Genomic DNA, 23,941 nt, shown 5'->3' on the forward strand with positions numbered 1-23,941 from the left:
CCCCTCTGGAAACACCAGCACAGCACCCACCCAGCGGGCCCATACCTCCGTTCCCAGGACACGTCAATCAGCTGTGTGTCCACCACTACAGGGAACCCAGGATAACCCAACAACAACAGGGACCTGGAGTCAGTGGTAGTCGGCACACGTTCCAGGGGACGGAGGCCCAGGAACACAGGAGAACTGGGAGGGATGCTGTGCGACAGGGGGTGGACAGGCCAAGGGAACCCACTCACCACGAGGTCCTATCCTCCATCATGGGAGACAACCACCACTCCCAGGAGACGATGGCAACGGTACTGGCCAAGTTTCAGGAGACCCAGCGCCTGCAGGAGGAGCACTATATGGGCTTCAGGGAGGAACTCAGAACCATTAGCTCCACCCTGGGCACCATCGTAGGTGTGCTGAAGGAACTACTCAACACCAGGAGGGACACTTTGGCATACAAGGGGCCCCTGACACTAGCATGGACGATGAGCTGCCCACCACCTCCACCGGCGCTAGTGGACAGGAGGCACCGCCACAGGACGACCACACCAGCACCCCACCCCCTGCAGAGGGAGAACCACCCCGCAAACGCTCCCTGAGATCCAGGACAAAGACAGAGTACGATGCCAAGACCCCCGCCAAGAAATGAGACAACCCTGTTTGTCATCTTACTGTCCCACTTTGTCACCCTGTCCATGATTAAACTGCCCCAGCTCCACTTCCTATGCCCATATGGGCAATGCACCTGTGAGACTAATAGACTGGACTCTACCATGGACACTCCTCCGCCCTCACCCCTCACCATTTCACTACCCCCGCCAATATTGATCATTTAAATAAACACACCTAAAGCACAAAATGATCTGGGGTCTGTCTGTGATTTCGAAATAGTGTATTAGCAATTACAGTGACATTTTTTTTTAAATAGTAATGTCAACATACCTATGTCACACAGCTTTGGTCCATGAGGAATCTAAGCAGATGTCACACAGTGGGACCCACTTCTGTGAAATCGTAAGGGAGAGTGACAACTCTGTGATCATACACTGGGTGAAAACGACAGACAGGAGAGAGGTAGTAGTTTCAAAGTACATGTAGTAGGCAGGTTTGTATTCCTACCCGTGTCTCACTGGAAATATTGCAGGATCACTGAGTCCCTGTTGTGCAGGTCTTATTCCTCTGCTTCTCCTCATCACTGTCCACAGGCTCCACAGCTGCAACAACACCTCCATCTGGACCATCCTCCTGCAGAAAAGGCACCTGTCGTCGCAAAGCCAAGTTGTGAAGCATACAGCAGGCCACGATGATCTGGCACACCTTCTTTGGTGAGTAGAATTGGGATCCACCTGTCATATGGAGGCACCTGAACGTGGCCTTCAGGAGGCCGACGGTCCGCTCGATCACCCTCTTAGTTCACCCATGGGCCTCATTGTAGCGTTCCTCTGCCCTTGTCCTGGGATTCCTCACTGGGGTCAGTAGCCATGACAGGTTGGGGTAACCAGAGTCACCTGCAAATGGCGAGGGACAACTGTTAGACGCACACTAACCTGGAGGGATATCCCCAGACCCAGACAACCATTCCCACTGTCTTGCTTCCAGGTGCTCACCTAATAGCCACACACGGTGCCTCTGGAGTTGCTCCATCACATAAGGGATGCTGCTTTTCCGCAGGATGTAGGCGTCATTCACTGAGCCAGGAAACTTGGCATTCACATGGGAGATGTACTGGTCTGCCAAACACACCATCTGCACATTCATCGAATGATAACTCTTCCGGTTTCTGTACACCTGTTCACTCCTGTGGGGGGGGACCAAAGCCACAAGTGTCCCATCAATGGCACCTATGATGTTGGGGATATGTCCCAGGGCATAGAAATCACCTTTCACTGTAGGCAAATCCTCCACCTGAGGGAAAACGATGTAGCTCTGCATGTGTTTCAGAAGGGCAGACAACACTCTGGACAATACGTTGGAAAACATTGGCTGGGATATCCCTGATGCCATGGCCACAGTTGTTTGAAATGACCCACTTGCAAGGAAATGGAGCACTGACAGCACCTGCACTTGAGGGGGCATTTCCTGTGGGATGGCGGATTGCTGATATCAGGTCTGGCTCCAACGTGGGTACACAGTTCCTGGATCGTGGCTCGGTCAAGCCTGTAGGTGATTATCAAATGTCGCTCCTCCATTGTCGACAGGTCCACCAACGGTCGGTACACCGGAGGATGCCGCCATCTCCTCACATGTCCCAGAGGACGGTGCCTATGAAGGACAACAGCGAGCACAGAGTCAAACAACTCAGAGGTACGTACCCACAGTTTACACAGAACACCACTCATACACAAAAGGTGGCCTGTATGTGTGTAGAATCTAGGCCTAGGTATGTGTGACACAGTTGATAATGAAGCCATGTGGGCCCCTGAAATGGCGGCTGCCTGACCTGTAAAGTGGGACAATTGGATGTGAGGTAACTGCGCTGGCGTTGTACACCGTCGCGGTAGGCGGTGGAAGACCGCGGCGCAATGCTGCATTGGTTAACATTGGACCCTATGGGTCCCAGGAGCCAATGACGATGTACGCCGGCAGTGACGGTACACACCGCCGCGGACATGACCACCATTTTCTATCTCTTCAATCACTCGATACCTGATCTTCGACAGGAGAGGACCTACACTGCAAGTGCTGTTGTGACCTCAGTCTGGAAGAGACAATGGCTTGTGCGTCTGGGGAAAGGGCCCCTGCCTTCACATCAGAGGAGTTGAAGAAGCTCGTGGATGGGGTCCTCCCCCAGTCCACGCTACTCTACGGTCCACCAGACAAACAGGTAAGTACACAGGGAGCATGTTGTATGGGCTATACCTGTGTGGAGAGGGCTGGATGTAAGAAGGAAGGGGGCACAGTGCTGCGTGCATGAAAGACGGTGAATGCATGTGCCACATGGCAAGGGTAGGGATGGGGCCAATCACTTAGACGGTGCAGTTGGTAATGACTGATCTTCTTCCCCTGTACATTTCATGTAGGTCAGCGCCCACCAGAAGAAAGATATTTGGCATGCCATCACCAAGGACGTCTGGTCCCTGGGGGTCTACCACAGACGGAGCACCCACTGCCGGAAAAGATGGGAGGACATTCGCCACTGGAGCAAGAAGACGGCTGAGGCTCAGCTGGGGATGGCCTTCCAACATGGGAGGGGTGCCCGTCGCAGCATGACCCCCCTGATGTTTCAGGATCCTGGCGGTGGTCTACCCGGAGTTGGATGGGCGCTTGAGGGCATCACAGCAGACACAAGGGGGTGAGTACACTCTCATTCAGCTGACTTTGCGCGCAGTGGAGGTGTCTGGGTGGGGGAGGAGGGCTGTGGGTTTCCCAAGGCCAGGGCGAGTTCCGTAGGCAAGGACCCTCCGTAAGGCAGGCCATGTGGCACCCCACCCCACCTCTGTAGAGTGCCAAGTACACCTAGTCATCTATGTGTGCAGATGTCATCCATAGCCTTGTAGGCCATTTCCCAGGAAATGAACTGTGGAGCCCAAGAGTGCGGCGTAGTGCAGGGGGCTTCTGTGTCTATTGTGTCCGCCAACAGTAGCGGTAATGCATGCACTCAACATGTCTTTCTTCTGTCGTTCCCCCCCTTTTTCTGGTCTCCCTGTTCTTGTGTGCATTAGCATCATCAGGCGGAGGAGCAGTGGCACCGGAGCACGAGGGAGCTGCATCCCACATGGCCCTGGAGGGCGAGACTACGGACTCGGAATTCACCAGTGGCACGTGGGCGAGGGGAGCGCCAGGCCGGGGACAAGAGCTGTCACCAGCAACACAGACTCGTCCTCTGATGGGAGCTCCCTTGTGTTGGCGGCAACATATGTGCCCCCCGCATCTACAGGTACAGCTCCCAACCCCCCTACCAGCACCGCCCTCCCAGCAGCCCCTCAGCCTTCACCCCGTGCCCGCTCACCCAGGAGGGTAGGCATCACCTTCGCTCCAGGCACCTCAGGCCCTGCCCCAGTCACCCCTGCTGCCCTCAGTGAGGAGGCCATTGACCTCCTCAGGTCCCTCACTGTTGGGCAGTCTACCATTTTGAATGCCACCCAGGGTGTAGAAAGGCAGTTGCAACAAACAAATGCATTCCTGGAGGGCATTCATTCTGGTCAGGCGGCCCTTCACCGAGCTTTTCAAACTCTGGCCTCAGCACTGATGGCAGCCATTGTCCCCGTCTCTAGCCTCCCCCATCCAACTTCCTCCACCCAGACCCAATCCCCTGTACCTCTGCCTATCCCAAGCACACCACCAGACCAGCCTTCACACACCTCAACACACAAGGGAAGCTCAGGCAAACATAAGCACCACACATCCCATAGGCACTCACGCAAGCAACACACACATGCAGACACACCAACATCCACTGTGTCCCCCTCCTCCTCGTCTCCCTCCTCCCTCCTAGTCTCGTCTCCACTCAAACCTGCATGCACTACCTCTACATCCCTCTCCAGCACACCCACCACCACACCCGCTCACGTGCAGTCACCACCCCCACTACCATTCACACGTCCCCTGTGTCCTCTCCCAGTGTGTCTGTGACGCCCCCTCCCACGATACACAAACGCAGGCCTCCAGCGTATGCACCTTCACCCAAAGTCAGCAAACAAACACCTCCTACAACCACCACCTCTTCCTCCACTCCCAAACCCCCGCCAGCTACCCGTCCCAGTGTGTCCCCAAAACTTTTCCTGTCCACCCTTGACCTTTTTCCCACACCTCCCCCACCCCGTCCATCTCATAGGTCCCGAAGTAGCACCTCAGCCAAAACATCTCCGGGACCAGTGGTACCTGTAGTCACCGGTATGTGGAGTGCACCTGCCACCAGGACAGCCAGTGTGGCATGGAGCCACAGCACAGACAGTCCCCCACCTGTGAAGCATCAGAAGTTGGCCAGTGCGCGGCGGGAGAGGGGGAAGACTACAGCCACCAAAGCCGCTCCCAGGGGTCCCATTGGGAGTGTGGAGTCAGCTGTGACACCTTCCAAGGTGGGGAAGGGCCACAAGAAACCCGACAAGTCTGGAAAGAGCTGCACGGCAGAGAAGACCGCCATCATCCCCGCTGCCCAGGAGGCCACCGCCAGCCCCAGCCCAGCTGCCCAGAAGGCCACCACCAACACCAGCCCCGCTGGGCCATGAAGGACCGCCAGCAAAAGCCCCGCTGTGCCACGAAGGACCGCCAGCACCAGCCCGCTGGGCCATGAATGACCGCCAGCAAAAGCCACGCTGGGCCATGAAGGACCACCAGCAAAAGCCCCACTGGCCAATGAAGGACTGCCAGCAAAGGCCCCGCTGGGCCATGAAGGACCGCCGTCTCAAGCACCGCTGAACAGGGCACCGCCAACTCAAGCACCACTGAACAGGGCACCGCCAACTAAAGCACTGCTGAACAGGGCACCGCCAACTCAAGCACCGCTGAACAGGGCACCGCCGTCTCAAGCACCGCTGAACAGGGCACCACCAACTCAAGCACTGCTGAACAGGGCACCGCCAACTCAAGCACCACTGAACAGGGCACCACCAACTCAAGCACGGCTCAACAGGGCACCGCCAACTCAAGCACGGCTCAACAGGGCACCGCCAACTCAACCACCGCTCAACAGGGCACCGCCAACTCAAGCTCCGCTCAACCGGGCACCGCCAACTCAAGCACCGCTGAACAGGGCACTGCCACCTCAAGCACTGCTCAACAGGGACCGCCAACTCAAGCACCGCTAGCCCATGAGCGGCAGGGGCACTGACGCAACTGGGTCCGTCACGGGGTGAGTGGTGCACTCTGGTCACCAGTCCCCCTCCAGAACCAGTGGAGAGATCCATCCACTACCTCTGTCCTTCACAGGATGAAGCACTCTGGGCACCAGTCCCCCTCCAGAACCAGTGGAGACATCCATCCACTACCTCTGTCCTTCACAGGATGAAGCATGCTGTGCACCAGTCCCCCTCCAGAACCAGTGGAGACATCCATCCAATACCTCTGTCCTTCACAGGATGAAGCACTTTGGGCACCAGTCCCCCTCCAGAACCACTGGAGAGCTCCATCCACTACCTCTGTCCTTCACAGGATGAAGCACTCTGGGCACCAGTGCCCCTCCAGAACCAGTGGAGACTGTTATCCACTTGAGAGACTGTGGCTTTGCACTCCCCAGGATGTAACAGTGGGCAACCCACCCAGTGTAGAGACTTGTGAGTCTGTGGCTTTGCACTCCCCAGGATGTAACAGTGGGCAAGCCACCCACTGTATAGACTTGAGAGACTGTGGCTTTGCACTCCCCAGTATTGAACAGTGGGCAACCCACCCACTGTGGAGACTTGAGAGACTGTGGCTTTGCACTCCCCAGGATTAAACAGTGGGCAGACCACCCACTGTATAGACTTGAGAGACTGTGGCTTTGCACTCCCCAGGATTGAACAGTGGGCAACCCACCCACTGTGGAGACTTGAGAGACTGTGGCTTTGCACTCACCAGGATGTAACAGTGGGCATGTGGCCCTCTCGTGGATTTGTCGTCGTGCACTCAAGCGGCTGAGGTGCCCCCCCTTTCCCTCCCCCTGAGGTGCCTGTTTAGTTGCTGTCTGATGCCCCAGCAGTGTTCTCTCCGTCATGGTCGGGGATCTTGTGTGGGCCTCACCCATACTGTGTGGTCCCAGTGTTTCACAGAATTTCGTTGTGCAGTACCTGGACTACTATGCCTGGTAGATATTTTGTACATGGTTTATATTTATATATTTCTGCCTACTTGTTTGTAATATATTCCGATGGTTACACTCATTTTCTTTGGTCTTTGCATTCTTCCGGGGGGCTTTGGGGGGTGTAACTGTGATGTATTGATATGCATTAGTGTGTGTGTTGTAGTGGGTGAGGGTGGGGGTGAGGGTGGGGGTGTTGCATGTGTGTATCCCTGTTTTTTCCCTCCCCTCCCCTGTGTCGTAGGTGCAGTACTCATCGTGGTCTTCGCCGCCGGCGTTCGTGCTCCTGGTAGAGGAGCAGGAAGACTACTGCAGGTAGCATTTGGAGTTCCGGTTCCATGGTGTCCTCGTTCCTCATGGAGTGTGTAGAGGTGAGCGTTTTCCCTTCAAAATTTCTGTTTCCGCCGTGTTTTTATCCACGGTGAATCCGCCCCGGAAAAGGTGGCGGATTGGCCTGTCATAATAGTGTGGGGGGTACTTTGTCCTCCGCCTGTCTGTTGGTGGTGTCCGCCGCGCTGTTTGTTTGTACCGCTGTGGCAGTTTGAGTGTTAAAGTGGCTGTCTTTGTTGGCGGTTTCCGCCACGGTCGTAATTGCAATTTTTTTACCGCCAGCCTGTTGGCGGTCTTACCGCCGCTTTAACACCATCCGCCAGGGTTGTAATGACCAGCATAGTATTTATTCAACTGGACCCTCTGTACGAGTCTGGTCTGTAGAGATAATTAAGTATGAGTGTTCATATTGCTCAAACTGAAATATTTTTCAGTTGGATCATCCAAACAGACCATAATAAGAGAACTAGTATTTAACATCATATTAAGTCCTATATAGGGCAGTGGTTGCAGGCAAGCCCCCCCCCCCCTTTTTCTCCCTGATTTGATTTTTTAGGTCGTGCCTAGGGGTACGACATCTTGTATACTTTTAAGTATAATTCTTCAGTGGGCTTCCAGCTATCTCATTTGTTAGTTTCAGTGTCATTTAAAAAACCTTGCTTGCTAGTGTCCGTCATACCTCTATGTCCCTCCTTCTTCTGTGTGGGAGCACGGACCAACTACTGTATAGTTACGCTTTGTCCTCTTTTTCTGGTCTGTAGGGGACTTTTTAAAAATCTTTGTTTCCTACTCCTGTCCAGGGAAGCTTCCCTTTTCATTTACAGAGCATTCTTCATCTGAGCTTAGCTGTAAACAAGGCTAATAATCAGACTGTTATCTTCATCGCATTTGATCTATGTGGGCTCTCTGCACCCGCCCTCAACTGCCTGGCTCCTGCCCTTCCTTGGCTTGTATTTTCTTTACCAAGTATGCCTGCCTGTGTGCTGAGAGAAAGGGCAGAGGATCGCTTGTAATTGCTTATAGCCTAGTCACCCAGCTGTACCAGGGCTCCGTAATCCTTTAAGACAGTACCCACTTCTGCTCCATATTGGGACCCCACTTGCAGCTCCATCAGTGCACCTCAGTTGACACACTCTAAGCCCTTAGCCATGCCAGTGCCAGGAACCCCACACATGCTGTCTGCCAGAGCACCTCAGTTCCTGCAGTCAGAGCACTCTGCTGCTTCAGTACTGGGACCTCGGGCACAACTCCATGAGTGCACTGCAGTTCACACACTCCAAGTCCCCAGCCATTCCAGTGTAAGAAACCCCACACACGCTTTCTGACAGAGCTTCTTTTTTCTTGTAGTCAGTACACTCTGCTCTTCCAGTACTAGGACCTCGGCCGCAGCTCCATAAGTGCACCTCAGTTCACAGACTCTAAGCCCTTCAGCGTGCCCGTGCCAGAACCGCACACACATCATCTGCCAGAGCACCTCAGTTCTTACAGTCAGTACACTCTGCTGTTCCAGTACTGGGACCTCTTTATTTTTCGTTTGCTACCTTCCTTCCCTTTTTTTCTTTTGTCTCACACATTTGCACTATTTCTTCTCTTAGCTGTGTTTTCATTTTCTCGTTCTTTCTTTCCCTTCTTTCTTTTATTTCTTTGCAACCCCTTCTTTTTCTTGCTTTTGTATTTCTTTTTCTTCTCTTTTTCTGCCCCATCTGCTTTGTCTCCTAAGGCCTAGTTCTCAATGGAGCAACAGGTGCAGTGGCACCAGGGACCAAAGACCTGTGGACCTCATTCAACTCTAATTATTGCTATATTTTCATAGCAAAATTGCAGTCAACCATTTTCCTTTCTTACTCCAGGGCCCATTACACTGTTGCTACTCAACGTGTTCTCTCCATCTTTGCTCCCAACTCCCGCTTTCCTTTCACACTCTAATCCATCCCAACTGATATTTTTGTTATGGTGTTTTGAGCATTAGACTTTAATGCCAAAACGTTTATTTCTGAGAAAGGTTTATATGATAATTGTGCATGTTTTAAGTCACAGGAAGAAGGTAAATGGGAGCGCTTTAGTTAAATGCTGGGCCACTGGAATTATATGGCAGAAAAAGACGAAATTATGAAGTAGGGTTGATCAATTTATGTGGCAAGAAAAGTCCATTTATGATTTTACAATGCCAATAGCTCTAACTCAAGAAAATGCAAGACCTCTTGCATTGCAAATGCTTGTTCCTCTCTTTTCTCTCCCTTATTTGGTTCTCTCGCTGGTTCTTACTAATCATATCTAAAAATCATCTGTCTTACACATTAAAAAATAAGTCTTGCTTGACATTGTAAGAAAATCATTTATTGCATCAGAAAAACAAAAATGATTGCCGTTGGGAATATATCCTTCATCAATATTTGTATTAAAAAATGCATACTTTTTTTAGGAAACATTTATACAGTATTCATGTGATGGCACCTTTTGTGTGAGCCTGGTCCATAGGACTAATTGAGTATTGCTCTGAAGTCTATCTTTCCTTGTAATGAAAACATCTTTTTGTTACTATAACAATGCACTACTGTAACATGTGACTCATTTTCACTTTAAACCAAGCCGAGTTGTGCCTTTTTTCTTGAAGACTCTGGGCCCTCTTAAGAGTCTTTCTTCCCTCTTTAGTAAAACAAGCACACATCACAAAGATTACCCACATCAAAAAAGCACACCACCTGAGGTAGTGTAACAAGTCACCCTTTAAAACACGCATCAAGCAAGACTCTCTTTTTAAGAATCATTTCAAGAGGAGAGCGCCACAGGGAAGAAACACAATGGCGCTCATAAATAAGTGCCTGGTCCACCTCCTTGCTTTTCATTTCACAGCCTTTAGAAATGGGTTCTCTTCATGAGCGCCCTGTCTCTATTTGTTTTACAAAAAGGGAGTAATGACCCTTCTTTTTCTTTTCACAGCAACAAAATAACATTCATTCTACTATTAATTTCTATAGATGGTCACCTCATTATTTGATCTATGTTTGACCTTTTATTACTGTTTTAGTATCAACAAGAGATCCTTGTCTCCTTAGTTTGGACACTGAGGGCACCTACTAATTCATTATAAGGTATGTCCTTATAAACTACGGATGACATTTTAACTTGTTCAGAGTTAAAATATGTTGTAACCCACAATTTGTTGCAGGTTCCTCTGTGATTTCTACCTTAAGTTGGTCAGCTGCCACAGGCATCTTTTGTTCCAGGCCACCCAGAAGAATGCTGCCCATGTATATGAAGAGCTGCAATGTGCCATAAAGCAGTCTTCTAAAGCAGAAAGGATGACACACCACTTAATGTATGAGCTTCTCTCCATGCTGCTGCAATCACAGCCAGAATCAGGTTGGAGGCCATGGTTGGTTTGGAAGTAGAGAGGTGGGGATTGCATCGAGCTTGGGGAGCTATGGAGGTTATGGTTCAGGCATGTCCAATATGGGGTCTTGCAGCCTATACGAGCTGAGAGAGGTGGAATGCCAGACTATAAGAGGTCATGTGGGATTGTCTCAAACCACCTGCAACCGTATCTGCTCAGAAGCGAGGCATGCATATTTTTGGCTTGCACCCCTACAGATGTCACTTTCAGTGCAGCTGTTTGTGAATGTAGAGGGGCAGCATATTAAAACGAAAGTTAAAGCAGGTTGCTACAGTTACGTCCACCATTTGAACCTTCCCCCACAGGTACAGCTGGAGGTGGGACCATTTCAAGAGATCCCATTTGGAGCTTCAGCCAGTGGAATTAGGGTATCCTCCACCATCAGGGAAAACCCCCTATTGAAAAAGGCTCCCAGATTCCTGAGACCCTCCAGTACCCAAGCTATATTGTGACAATGGATATAAGCATGAGTGGAAAATCTAATCATGGGAGGGCATCATTTTAATGTTGACCAGTTGGCTTTATAGGCTAAAAGGGAGGAGAGGTCCTCTATGATGGACATCACTGCAGCAATGGAGAACCATGGGCAAGATAAGGGAAGCAAGATGCCATCTACATAGTGCATTACCTTAATCTCTCCCATTTGAATAGAGACCCCCCAGTCACGGTTGTATCACCGGGAGGAAGAGCAAAGAGGACAGACAGCATCCCTGGTGAGTACTTCTGCTGATCAAGAAGGAGGTCAGAGAAAATACCTCCACAGGACAACTCAGTTGTTTCAGAACCGTATAAAAGGTGGGTCTTGCTGATGAAGGCATCTCCCATGATCATATGAGTTCAGACCCTGGAAGAGGTACAACTAATCCAGGCAGTGAAATGCCTTTTCTGGATCCACGGACAGTGTTAGCATCTGCAATGTGTTACCCATCACGCACCACAGGAGGTATGCGAGCAGGAACTGCAACCTAGGACAAACCCCATCTGAGATTCATGGATGAGGTGAGGGATCACCCTCCCCAGGTGGTTCACCAAGAGTTTAGCCATGATCTTAAGATCCATATTGAGGAGGAAGTTAGAGTGGCAGGTCGCACAATCTACAGGATTGTTGTTGTTCTTGGTTAAAAGGGTAATTACTGCCTTGTTGGATATAGAATAATGAATTATTCTCTACTGTTTTACAGAAAAAATGGGTCAGGTGGGGTATAACCAGACCTGTCCATGTTTTATAAAAATCAATGTGAAATGCATCCTCTCTCTGGTAGGAAGTGCCACCAAAGCCTTGTCACCCCTTCCTCCCTGAACTCCCAGGATAACAATAGGCGACCTTCCTCATCAAAGGTGGGTAAAGATTGAGGACCCAAGAAGTCCTCTTTCTGTTGAGAGGTACTCCCAGATTCCAAGGAATAACAAGCATTTGCAGTGCAATGGGTCGCGGGTTTGCTCGAGTTAAAGCTATTAGCGTTGTAAACTCCTAGCCGGAGTTTTCTTGTCACATAAACTGAAAATGAAAACTGAAACAGTTTCACATAATTAACTGAATGTTTCTTGCCACATTAACTGAAAAGTAAAACAGTTTCACTAAGCGAGCCAATGGCCACCATGAGCTCAAAGCAGACAAACAAAAGGAAACAGAAGTTTGCTTGCAGTGAATCATATCAGCAAAAGTGCAATCATCCATGTAACCGGCAAAAGTGCAATTATCCAAGTAACCAGAAAAAGTGCAAGTATCCATGTAACAGGGTCGATGTAATGCAAATCGCTCAACTACTGCCCACCGAGATCGCGCTGCCTATGTATTAAAGTGAAAAAGTAGTCCAGAAACCATACTGAAGACATTGAGCCTCGTATGTTTCCAGTAGTTGCCTGCTGTGCTCAAGGCGGGCTGAACACCGGAAAAGGCATGATGTATGCATGCCTTTCACTAATTAAATCAAGCAAATTTTAAAAAGCAAGCCCATGAACCAACCAAACTGATGGACGTGGCATAGGCACAGATAAAAGCCCACTGAGAGATTACACCAAGGACAGAGCACTTTGCGTTCAACCCTAAAAAGAGGAGTAGAAAGCTGCAAATCTATCAACTATGTCTCTAGGGTAAAACCAGGAGTGCCCTCTAGAGTTGTAGACCATTGTGATAGCTAACTAAGATTCCCTCTTTCATAGTTGGGCAACCAGGAGTCTGCAAGCTTTTCTTCCCTAATCCTAATTGCACTGGAGAAGATTTACTGAGGCTTTTTCAGCAACATTGGAGAAAAGGGAATTCTGGCATATTTTCACCAGTTCTTGCTCTCTCCAAAATGTTGGATCAGGGCTGACTGTATCTTGTACAGTCTGGGTGCTAAACTTGGATTCCAGCCTCTTGAAGCACTACCTGGGCCTTAGGTTTCACCAGTGATTAATCCTGCATCAACCTTCCCCTTCAGTGTGGTCGCCTGTGCTGCCCTTGCCACTTTATGCAATCTTTTGTTGTCAGTGAAGTAAGCCTGGATGTGACTATGTAGCAGCTCTCTGAACTCTGGGGTACTGTAGGCAAAAGCTCACATACGTCCCCTGGAAGCATAATCTAACCGGGTTATGATTAGTCCACCCATCCAGAATGTCACCGTTCGTAATGTGTGGGAGCAATCTGTCTCACACAAGATAGTAGTCAATATGGGTTTTGGTGCTGTGGAGGCAGGAGAAGAAGATGTACTCCCTATGTAAGTGATGAAGTAAATGACGTACCTCTAACTGGGCATGGTCATATTGCAAGTCCCTCAGCAGGGCCCCATCTGTCCAGTGTTGACAATCCACCTGTCCTGCTTGGTCTAAAAGCGGGCCTAGGCCCAAGTTCTAGCTACCCCCTCAAATGACAGATGATGGCCTAAAAGATTTGAAACATCTGGCCAATCAAGCAAGGAAGCAAGTTTTATTGACAGTGGGAGCATAAATGGACCCTACAATCACATATCACTTCAAGATCAACAGTTTCCCAAAAACTCACTGCCCCTTCACAACTATCTACATTTTAAGGACCTTACATTGCAGTAATTTCCTAATGAGTTTAGCCACACTATTTGGAGCAGGTGTTCATCATAGAAGGCTCGCGTCAGTTATTCACTATCCTGCTGCTACTAACAACCACTCCTACCCAGTGAGGTTTAAGTTTCAACGGTTCCACCAGGGACAGGTGGGTCTCCTGGAGCAATGCTATTTCCACATGTTTCTTGTGAAGGAAGTGCAGAATCCTTTTGCACTAAAGCATTAACGTTTAGCAATAATACTGTAAAAGGCATGGATATGACACAAGGAGGCACCAGGTGGGTCTGGCTCCCACGAGGCAGTAACGCTTCATGAATGCAGTGAATGTCAGGGAGGGATCAGTATCAACTGACCATTGTTGTCCAAGAAGGGAGAAGGGAAGGCAGTGCGTTTACACACCTAATGGTAGATGGGAAAATGTAATCCTCAAAGTTTGCATCTCAAGCTCGGGCCTGTGGTATATAGGGCCACACCAACACCACCCCCTGTGCCTAGCACTAGAGTCAGAGAAGTGGGACACTGTGAGAGAAGGGAGTGCACAAGTAAGTATGCTTATTGGACCCAGGAACCTCCTGCGCTTGGCTTTCATGACTGCAGAAAAAACAGCTGAAAAGGAGACCCTGTTACAGTCGATGAGGAGAGGTTCTCTCAGCCCAAGAGCTGCTGAAAGGATGGACATCTTGTGTTGGTGTCAGAGCGTGCAGGCATTTATGGGGCACATAGTGTTGGTTGAAGAAACCTAGAAAGACTGGACTTGGTGCGCTGTCTGAAATTCCAAGGTCTCCGAGAAGCAGAGATGGAGGAGCTCGGGGAGCATCTTCCTCAGGTGGGCTATCATATCAGACTGCTGAGCACCCCGCAGAACCCCATAGGTCCAAAAGTTGTCCCATCTGGTCCTGTCCTCCAGATCTACAACCTTTCTATGCAGGAAGCCAGAGTGGCGCCCCCAGTCCGGCACAAAGACACATTGGGATTCAACAGAATCCAGTCACTGGTCAACCCTGTCCAATCAGGAATGTACTGTATATATATCCTGCTGGATGCATTTCATGTCAGATGAAAGCTCGGTCATTTTTGCATCCATAATAGTCAGGGCAATCCGTATGCCTGTGACCTCTTTAAGTACGGTGTCCGTGGCTGCATCCGAGAGGGCTGTTAAAGGTGCCTTCAGAGTCTGTTGGGCACAGGTCACCACCTCTAAGAACAGGACTTGGTGAACACTGGGTGGTGGGTCAACATTTGGAGTCAAATAGGGGCCACATCAGACAGCAAACCAAGGCCGACCACTCAAAGACTTTGGAACAAAGTGTGTTGTGGGGACCACGGATGGTTGTGTTAGACCTGACAGCCTTAGGGTGGTCACCCCTAACTTTTTGCCTTCCTCCCTCCACTTGTTGAACATTGTTTTTGCTGGTTTTAGGACTCTGCACACTTTACCACTGCTAACCAGTACTAAAGTGCATATGCTCTCTCTCCCTTAAACATGATGACATAGGATCATACCAAATTGGCTTATTTAATTTACTCATAAGTCCCTAGTAAAGTGCACTATATGTGCCCAGGGCCTGTAGATTAAATGCTACTGGTGGGCCTGCAGCACTGCTTGTGCCACCCACTTAAGTAGCCCCTTAACTATGTCCCAGGCCTGCCATTGCAAGGCCTGTGTGTGCAGTTTCACTGCCAATTCAACTTGGCATTTAAAATACTTGCCAAGCCTGAAACTCCCCTATTTCTACATTTAACTCATCCCTAAAGTAGGCCCTACGTAACCCATAGGGCAGGGAGCTGTGTAGACAAAAGGCAGGACATGTAACTGTGCAGTTTACATGTCCTGGTAGTGCCAAACTCCTAAATTCGTTTTGCACTGCTACGAGGCCTGCTCCTTTCATAGGCCAACAATAGGGCTACCCTCATATACTGCTTGAGTGGTAGCTGCTAATCTGAAAGGAGTAGGAAGGTCATATTTAGTATGGCCAGAATGGTAATACAAAATCCTGCTGACTGGTGAAGTTGGATTTAATATTACTATTTTATAAATGCCACTTTTAGAAAGTGAGCATTTCTCTGCACTTAAATCCTTCTGTGCCTTCCAATCCATGTCTGGCTAGGTTCAGTGGACAGTTCCTTTGTGCATTCACTCAGATAAACTCCAAACACAGGATGCTCAGCCTCACTTGCATACATCTGCATATTGAATGGGTCTTCCTGGGCTGGGAGTGTGGAGGGACTGACGCATGTCAAATGACAGTAGCCTGCCCTCACACAAAGGATTGCCACACCCCCCACTGGGACCCTGGCAGACAGGATGGAACTGAAAGGGACCTTGTGCACTTCTAAGCACTCTTTTAAGTCTCCCCCACTTCAAAGGCACATTTGGGTATTTAAACAGGGCCTCTGCCACTACCAACTCAGACACTTCCTGGAGAAGAGAACTTGAACCAGAACCTGTAACCTGTCAAGAAGAACTGCCTGGCTGCCCAAAGGACTGTGCACTGCGGTGAGAAAAGCAGAGCACGCTGAACCGGAATGACGCAGCCCCATTTATCAACGAGAAGATCAATGCAGCGCCCGCATAGCGACTGGAAAGTCGGCACATGGCCCTCTGGATCAACACACAGCCGAGCCTGAATGACACAGCCTGACTTCCTGAGAAGAATCAACGCAGCGCCTGCCGTGCTGTAGAATTTTCCACGCAATGCTCACTGGATCGACATAGCTCCTGTGACTTTGTGCTGCCAGCACTGGATTTCAACACATCGTCTCCGGGGGGTCCGAAAACCCTGCAACTCAAAGAGGAGTCAAGTCCAAGCGCCAGAAATCAATGCAAAGCCTTCCCTGCGTGAAAAACAAACGGCGCATTGCCATGTGCTGCCTGAGAGATCAACGCACACCTCCTTGTTTCCCACGCCTCTCCTCCTCTCCTCCTCTGCAGTTCCTTGTGGAGATTTTGCACGCAAACCAGGTACTTTGTGCTTGCAAGAGACATTTGTTGCTCTTAAGAGACTAAAGACACTTTATATAATTTTACAGTGATATTTCCATTACTTATTGCATCCTAATCGTTTTGACCTGCATCTTATTATATATTTTTCTAAACACTGTGTGGTGTTTTCTGTGGTGTTCTACTGTGTTGTATGATTTATTGCTCAAATACTTTACACATTGCCTTCTAAGTTAAGCCTGATTGCTCAGTGCCAAGCTACCAGAGGGTGGACACAGGATAATTTGGATTGTGTGCGACTTACCCTGACTAGAGTGAGGGTCCTTGCTTGGACAGGGGGTAACCTGACTGCCAACCAAAGACCCCATTTCTAACAGGTTGCAGTCCTCAGGGAATTGGCAGCGATATGTCCTTGGGTCAACATGGGGAGGTGGTCAAGTTGACAGTAGGGTACCAAAGTTGAGTGCAGGAGGAGAAAGTCCAGTATTGAGGAGGGATGCTTGCCAGAGAGAAGGTCACTCTTGAGGGGCGGACTTCACTTGCAACACAAAAAGCTAAGCACAAGGTAGGATGTTGTCTCCAGTAATGGTTGGCCTGGCATCAGTATCCTTGTGAAGGGGGGTGGTTCTAGCACCACCAGGTCCCACATGGGGGTCTCGGGGTATAGCATTATGTCACAAGAAGCAGGGGTTGGAAATTCCTCAGTTGAGTGCCGGGGACCCCCACAGAGTCATTCGGTTGAGGTAGATTGTGTCAGAAGTCCTGAGGAATAAAAGGCCCTGAGGATGCCTAGAAGGTGTCTGCACAACAGAACAGGCTTAGCTGAGGAGATGCACCCTCCAGTAATAGATGCCAAGGTTTGTGCCAACTTATGTCATAGCGGGCAACAGAGAGGCCCGGATGTCTGTGGGCCATGGCATAGAGAACATAGTCCTGGCCCCTTGATATCCCTTGATAAAAAATTGTTGCCCAGAGATTTTCATTTATGATGTGTGTTTTTGTACCATTAGAGACGTAATTTAGCTAGGATAGACACTGCTTATCTAGGCCGATTTGTTTCTGGACAACATTTTCGAAAATGAGGTATGTGTTGTTTTTGAAAATGACGGATGTGTTGCAGTGATGATGTAATATTTCAGGCTCCATGATCCCTTAATACTTCAGTCTGTTGTCAAAACATAGGCTTTTGGGGGTCAAATAGTCTTTCATAGACAGAAAATAACTTATCAGAGCCACCCTTCCACCATTTTCCAAAATGGTGGCTCTATAAAGATGTGCTTTAGCCATCATATTGGTAATTTATTTTAATGTTGTTTTTGTTTCAGGTTTTCCATTGCTTGAAATTCATAAACATGAGTGACGGTAGTTGGAGAGGATGTTTATCTCCTGACAGAGTGGTGCTGACTACAAATCTGAGAACTCCTTCAACAAAGAAAAATGTGTCATATGCCAAACTAATCAAAAAGAAAAGCTAACAACAGCTGCGGCTGGACATAAGAGAGTTTGAGATGCTGCAGAAATACAGGAAGACTAAGTTCACAAAAGATTGAAACTGGTGGGTGAAGTGGATCCGAGTCTTCTGAGAAAGTAACAATAACCTCACTTAATGCCCAACCACTTAGAAGATCGATGGCTACCCCTCGTCCACCTCCAACAACTCATCAGAAAGCAGAGGATTTTCAATGTGTTATCTGACTAAAGGGATTGACGAAAGAACAAAGGGGGTCATTCTGACCTCGGCGGTAAAAGGCTCTTACCGCCGGTCAGAAGACCGCCATTCTACCGCCGCGGCCGCGGTAAACCGCCACGGTCATTCTGACCCACAACTGCCAAGCCGCCAAAAACCCGACATCCACGGAAGGCCGCCTCATCAGCGGGCAGTGAAAAACTGGAGATGACCAAACCTCCACCGCCACGGCAACACAAACACGCCCATGCCATTACGACCCACGAATCCACGCGGCGGTCATTCAACCGCGGTATTCCATTGGCGGTACACACCGCCGCGGTCAAAATACACACCCAGCTCCAAAACACAGCCACATTGGACAATTTGAAATACACACACCTGATACACATACAAACACCACTCCCACACATCCAAGCAACTATAAAACACACACCCACATCACCCACAAACCCCCACTAGTAGAAAATCGGAGAGAAGGCGATAGAGAGAGAGAGAGAGGGCACAGCAATCGAAAACCCCAACACACACAGGAACCCAACATCATCAACCACACCACATCTATGCACACATCACCACACACCACCACTCACATCACCACAAACACCACCCCACACCTCATCCACACCACCCCATGGCACCCCAAAGACACCCCAGGTTTTCGGACCAAGAACTCAGGGTCATGGTGGAGGAAATAATAAGGGTAGAGCCCCAGCTCTTCGGCACACAGGTGCAACACACCACAATAGCCAGGAAGGCGGAGCTATGGCAAAGGATCGTCGACAGGGTCAACGCTGTGGGACAGCATCCCAGAAACCGGGAAGACATCCGAAAGCGCTGGAACGACCTACGGGGGAAGGTACGGTCGATGGTCTCAAGACACAACAGCGCTGTGCAGAAGACTGGCGGCGGACCACCACCCACTCCTCCCGAATTCACTGCATGGGAGCAAGAGGTCTTGAACATCCTGCATCCTGCGGGCCTCGCTGGAGTAGGCGGAGGAATGGACTCTGGTAAATCTAATCTCAACTACTCCCCCCCCCCAACCACCAGCATGCCAACCCACACCCCCACCCTCACCCCCAACCCCCCAGCACACATCCTCCCTGCCAATGTCTCACCAGCACAACCCACCCAACCCAAAACCAAACCCTGAATGCCAACCCAAACCATGGACACCCATCACCTATGCATGACCACTGCACATACCCATCCCCCCCACAAACCACCCTCACAACTCCTCCCACAAGGGAATGTCAGCACTGGGGGACAAGGGCACCCACAAATCGCACGCCATGGAACACACAGAAGCAATAACCATGCTCTTTCACCCCTGCAAGGCCCGAACGCCAACACACCGGCCAGGAGGGTCCAGATATGTCCATCCCACCCCCAGAACAGGCCCCCAGTGAGGACAGCAGCTCTGTCGACCTAGAACCTGATGACCAGCCCGGACCATCGGGGACCTCTGGACAGTCGGTTCCCCACACACAGACACAGGCCACAGCAGACCTAACCCTCTCTCGGAATATCAGCACAGCTCCCACCCAGCGGGCCCATGCCTCTGTCTCCAGGACAGGTCAATCAGCGGTGTGTCCGCCACTACAGGGCACCCAGGCTGACCCAACACCCCAACAACAACAGGGACCTGGGGGCAGTGGTAGTGGGCACACCGTCCAGGGGACAGTGGCCCGGGGAAACAGGGGAACTGGGAGGGCTGCAGTGCGACAGGGGGGTAGGACAGGCCCAGGGAACCGACTCTCCAAGAGGCCCTCACCACCATCATGAGAGCATACCACCGCTCCCAGGAGACGATGGCGACGGTACTGGCCAGGTTCCAGGAGATCCAGGCACAGCAGGAGGAACGGTACATGGGGTACAGAGAGGAGCTCAGGAACATCGTCCTGGCCCTGAACCAAATAGTCACCACATTGCGGGACCATGTGGCACCCCAAAGGGCCTCTGTCACCAGCCTGGACCAGGAACAGCCTACCACCTCCGCTGGCGCTAGTGGACAGGAGGCCCCCACACAACGACAGGCCACCAGAACCCCACCTCCTGCTGAAGATCAACCACCCCGCAAGAGGAACCTGAGATCACAAAGGAAGAGAGAGTAGGATGCCAAGACCCCCGCCAGCATAAGATACCCCCTGATGTCATTCCACTGTCCCACATTGTCACCCTGTCCAACCTTGAACTGCCCCTGCTCCATCCTTCCACAGGCATATGGACAATGCACCTGTGCGACTGAGAACTGGACTCTGCCATGGACATCACTCCACCCCCACCCATCACCATTTTACTATCATGGTCCTATATGTAGCACTTTAAATAAATCACTAATTGCACTTAAAACACTCAGGAGTCTGCTTGTATTCTTAACAAATGTATAACACATAACGGTTCAAAAATGTTCAGTTACATTGTGATGACAACATACCAATGTCAATGTGCTTTACTCCATGGGCGAACAAAGCAGAAGTCACGCATTGGGTCATACAGCTCTGAAAAGGGAAGGGAAAGTCACAATTCAGTTGAAAGGAACTGGGGGGAAACACAGAAAGTAGAGATGCAGGAGGCCAGAAGTAAATGTAAAATGGCGTGGGGGATTCTTACCTGTGTGCTACTGAAAATACTGTTGTATGACTGTGTCCCTGTTGTCCGTGTCATCCCTGTCGTCTTCCTCCTCTTCACTCTCCACAGGCTCCACAGCTGCTACAACACCACCATCTGGACCATCCTCCTGCAGGAAAGGCACCTGGCGTCGCAATGCAAGATTGTGAAGCATACAGCAGGCCACGATGATCTGGCACACCTTCTTTGGTGAGTACATTAGGGATCCCCCTGTCATATGCAGGCACCTAAACCTGGCCTTCAGGAGGCCGAAGGTCCTTTCTATGATCCTCCTAGATCGCCCATGGGCCTCATTGTACCGTTCCTCTGCCCTGGTCCGGGGATTCCTCACTGGGGTCAGTAGCCACGGCAGGTTGGGGTAACCAGAGTCACCTATTAGCCACACACGTTGTCTCTGTAGCTGTTCCATCACATAGGGGATGCTGCTATTTCGCATAAAATATGCGTCATGCACTGACCCAGGGAACTTGGCATTTACATGGGAGATGTACTGGTCAGCCAAACAGACCACCTGCACATTCATAGAATGGTAATTTTTCCTGTTTCTGTACACCTGCTCATCGTCTTTTGGGGGTACTAAGGCCACATGGGTCCCATCAATGGCACCAATGATGTTGGGGATATGTCCAAGGGCATAGAAGTCACCCTTCACAGTGGCCAAATCACCCTCCTCAGGGAAAACAATGTAGCTCCGCATGTATTTCGTCAGGGCAGACAACACTCTGGACAAAATCTTAGAAAACATAGGCTGAGACATCCCTGATGACATGGCCACTGTTGTCTGAAAAGACCCACTTGCCAAAAAATGGAGGACTGACAGAACCTGCACCAGAGGGGGAATTCCTGTGGGTTGGCGGATGGGGGACATCAGTGCTGGCTCCAGCTGGGCACACAGTTCATGTATAGTGGCTCGGTCAAGTCGTGATCGAAGTATTATATGACGTTCCTCCATTGTCGACAGGTCCACCAGCGGTCGGTACACAAGAGGATTCATCCTTCTCCTCGCAAGTCCCAGCGGACGGTGCCTAGGAAGGACAACATGGAGTACAGAATCAAGCAACCCACAGGTACGTAACTACAGCTTGCACAGTACACGAATCGCTATGCATTGAATGGCTTGTATGAGTAGCAATGCAAGGCCTAGGCCTGTGTGACGCAGTAGAAATTAAGCCATGTGGGCCCTTGAAATGGCGGCTGCCTGACCTGAGAAGTGTGACAGTGGGATGTGAGGTCAATGCGCTGGCGTGACACACCGTGGCGGTAGGCGGTCGAAGACTGCGGCGCCAAGCCGCATTGGTTAACATCGAACCCTATGGGTTTCACGAGCCAATGACTAGGTGCGTCGGCGGTCGCGGTACGCACCGCGGCGGTACGCACCGTCGCGGGCGTGACCGCCATTTTCTATCTGATTAATCACTCGAGACCTGATCATCCACAGGAGAGGACCTATACTGCAAGTGCTGCTGTGAACTCGGTCTGGAAGAGACAATGGCTGCTGCGACTGGGGAAAGGGCCCCTGCCTTCACTACAGAAGAGTTGGAGAAACTTGTGGATGGGGTCCTGCCCCAGTATGCGCTACTCTACGGTCCTCCAGACCAACAGGTAAGTACACTGTGTGCACGTTGAATGGGCTATGCCTGTGTTGAGTGGGGTGGATATTAGATGGTGGGATGGGGAGACAATGACGAGTGCAAGGCATGACAGATGAGAGCATGTGCCACATGGCAAGGTTGGGGAGGGGGGGCCAATCGCATCTATCATGCGGAAAATTGATGATATTTCCAATTCCACCCTGTACATGTCAAATAGGTCAGCGCCCATCAGAAAGTCGACATTTGGCGTGCCATCGCCAAGGAAGTCCGGAACCTGGGGGTCCACAACAGACGGGGCACCCACTGCCGCAAGAGGTGGGAGGACATCCGCCGCGGGACCAGGAAGACCGCCGAGTCACTGCTGGGGATGGCCTCCCAACCTAGGAGGGGTGCCAGTCGTACCCTGACCCCCCTGATGTCCCGGATCCTGGCGGTGGCCTACCCCGATTTGGATGGGCGCGTGAGGACATCACAGCAGACACAAGGGGGTGAGTACCAGCACATTCAGCTATCTTTACGCGCAGTGGAGGTGCCTGGGTGGGGGAAGAGGACTGTGGGTGACATTAGGCCAGGGCGCTTTCTGTAGTGTAGTCCTCTCCTTTAGCCATGTCCCTGTGCCCCCGCCCCCCACCTCTGTAGGGTGACAAGTACAGCTATCCATGGTCCTGCATCACCCATGTGCGCGTTTGTTGTCCCTAGACCTGTTGGTCTAGTCACAAGTACTGAGTAGTGTACCCCGATTGCGCGGCTTAGTGCATGAGGCTCCTGTGTCTGTCCTCTCCGCCAACGGTGTTGACAATGCATGCACTCAACCTGTTTTTATTTCTCCCCCCACCCTTTTTCTTTATCTTCTTGTGCATGTGTGCATTAGCATCATCAGGCGGAGGTGAATTGGCACCGGAGCATGAGGGAGCTGCAACTCACAAGGCCCTGGTGGGCCATGGCACAGACACCGAGGCCACCAGTGATACGGAGGGCGAGGGGAGCTTCACAACGGGGACCCGTGGTGACACCAGCGACACCGACACGTCCTCGGATGGGAGCTCCCTAGCGGTGGCGGCAACATCCGTGCCCCCGCCTCTACAGGTACAGCCGCCACCCAGCGCACCAGCTCCACCCTCCCAGCAGCCCCTCAGCCTTCGCTCCGTGCACGCTCGCCCAAGAAGGCGGGCGTCTCCTTCGCCCCAGGCACCTCAGGCCCTGCCCCTGTTACCCCTGCTGCCCTCAGTGAGGAGGTCATTGACCTCCTACAGACCATCATTGTTGGGCAGTCTACCCTTTTGAATGCCATCCAGGGGGTAGAGAGGGAGGTGCATCGTAGCAATGCATACCTGGAGGGCATTCATTCGGGTCAGGATGCCCATCAACGATCATTCAATGCTCTGGCCTCAGCACTGACGGCAGCCATTGTCCCTGTTTCCAGCCTCCCTCTTCTAACTGCCTCCACCCTGTCTCTGTCTCCTGTTCCTCAGCCTATCCCATCCACACCATCAGACCAGCCTGCACACACCTCAACACCCAAGGGCAGCTCATCCAGACATAAGCACCACAGATCACACAAACATTCACCCAAGCAACACCCAGATGCAGACATGCCAACAGCCACTACCACCTCTGTGTCCCCCACCTCCTCGTCTCC

Source organism: Pleurodeles waltl, chromosome 11, assembly GCF_031143425.1.
Source record: "Pleurodeles waltl isolate 20211129_DDA chromosome 11, aPleWal1.hap1.20221129, whole genome shotgun sequence".
Lineage (NCBI taxonomy): Eukaryota > Metazoa > Chordata > Amphibia > Caudata > Salamandridae > Pleurodeles > Pleurodeles waltl.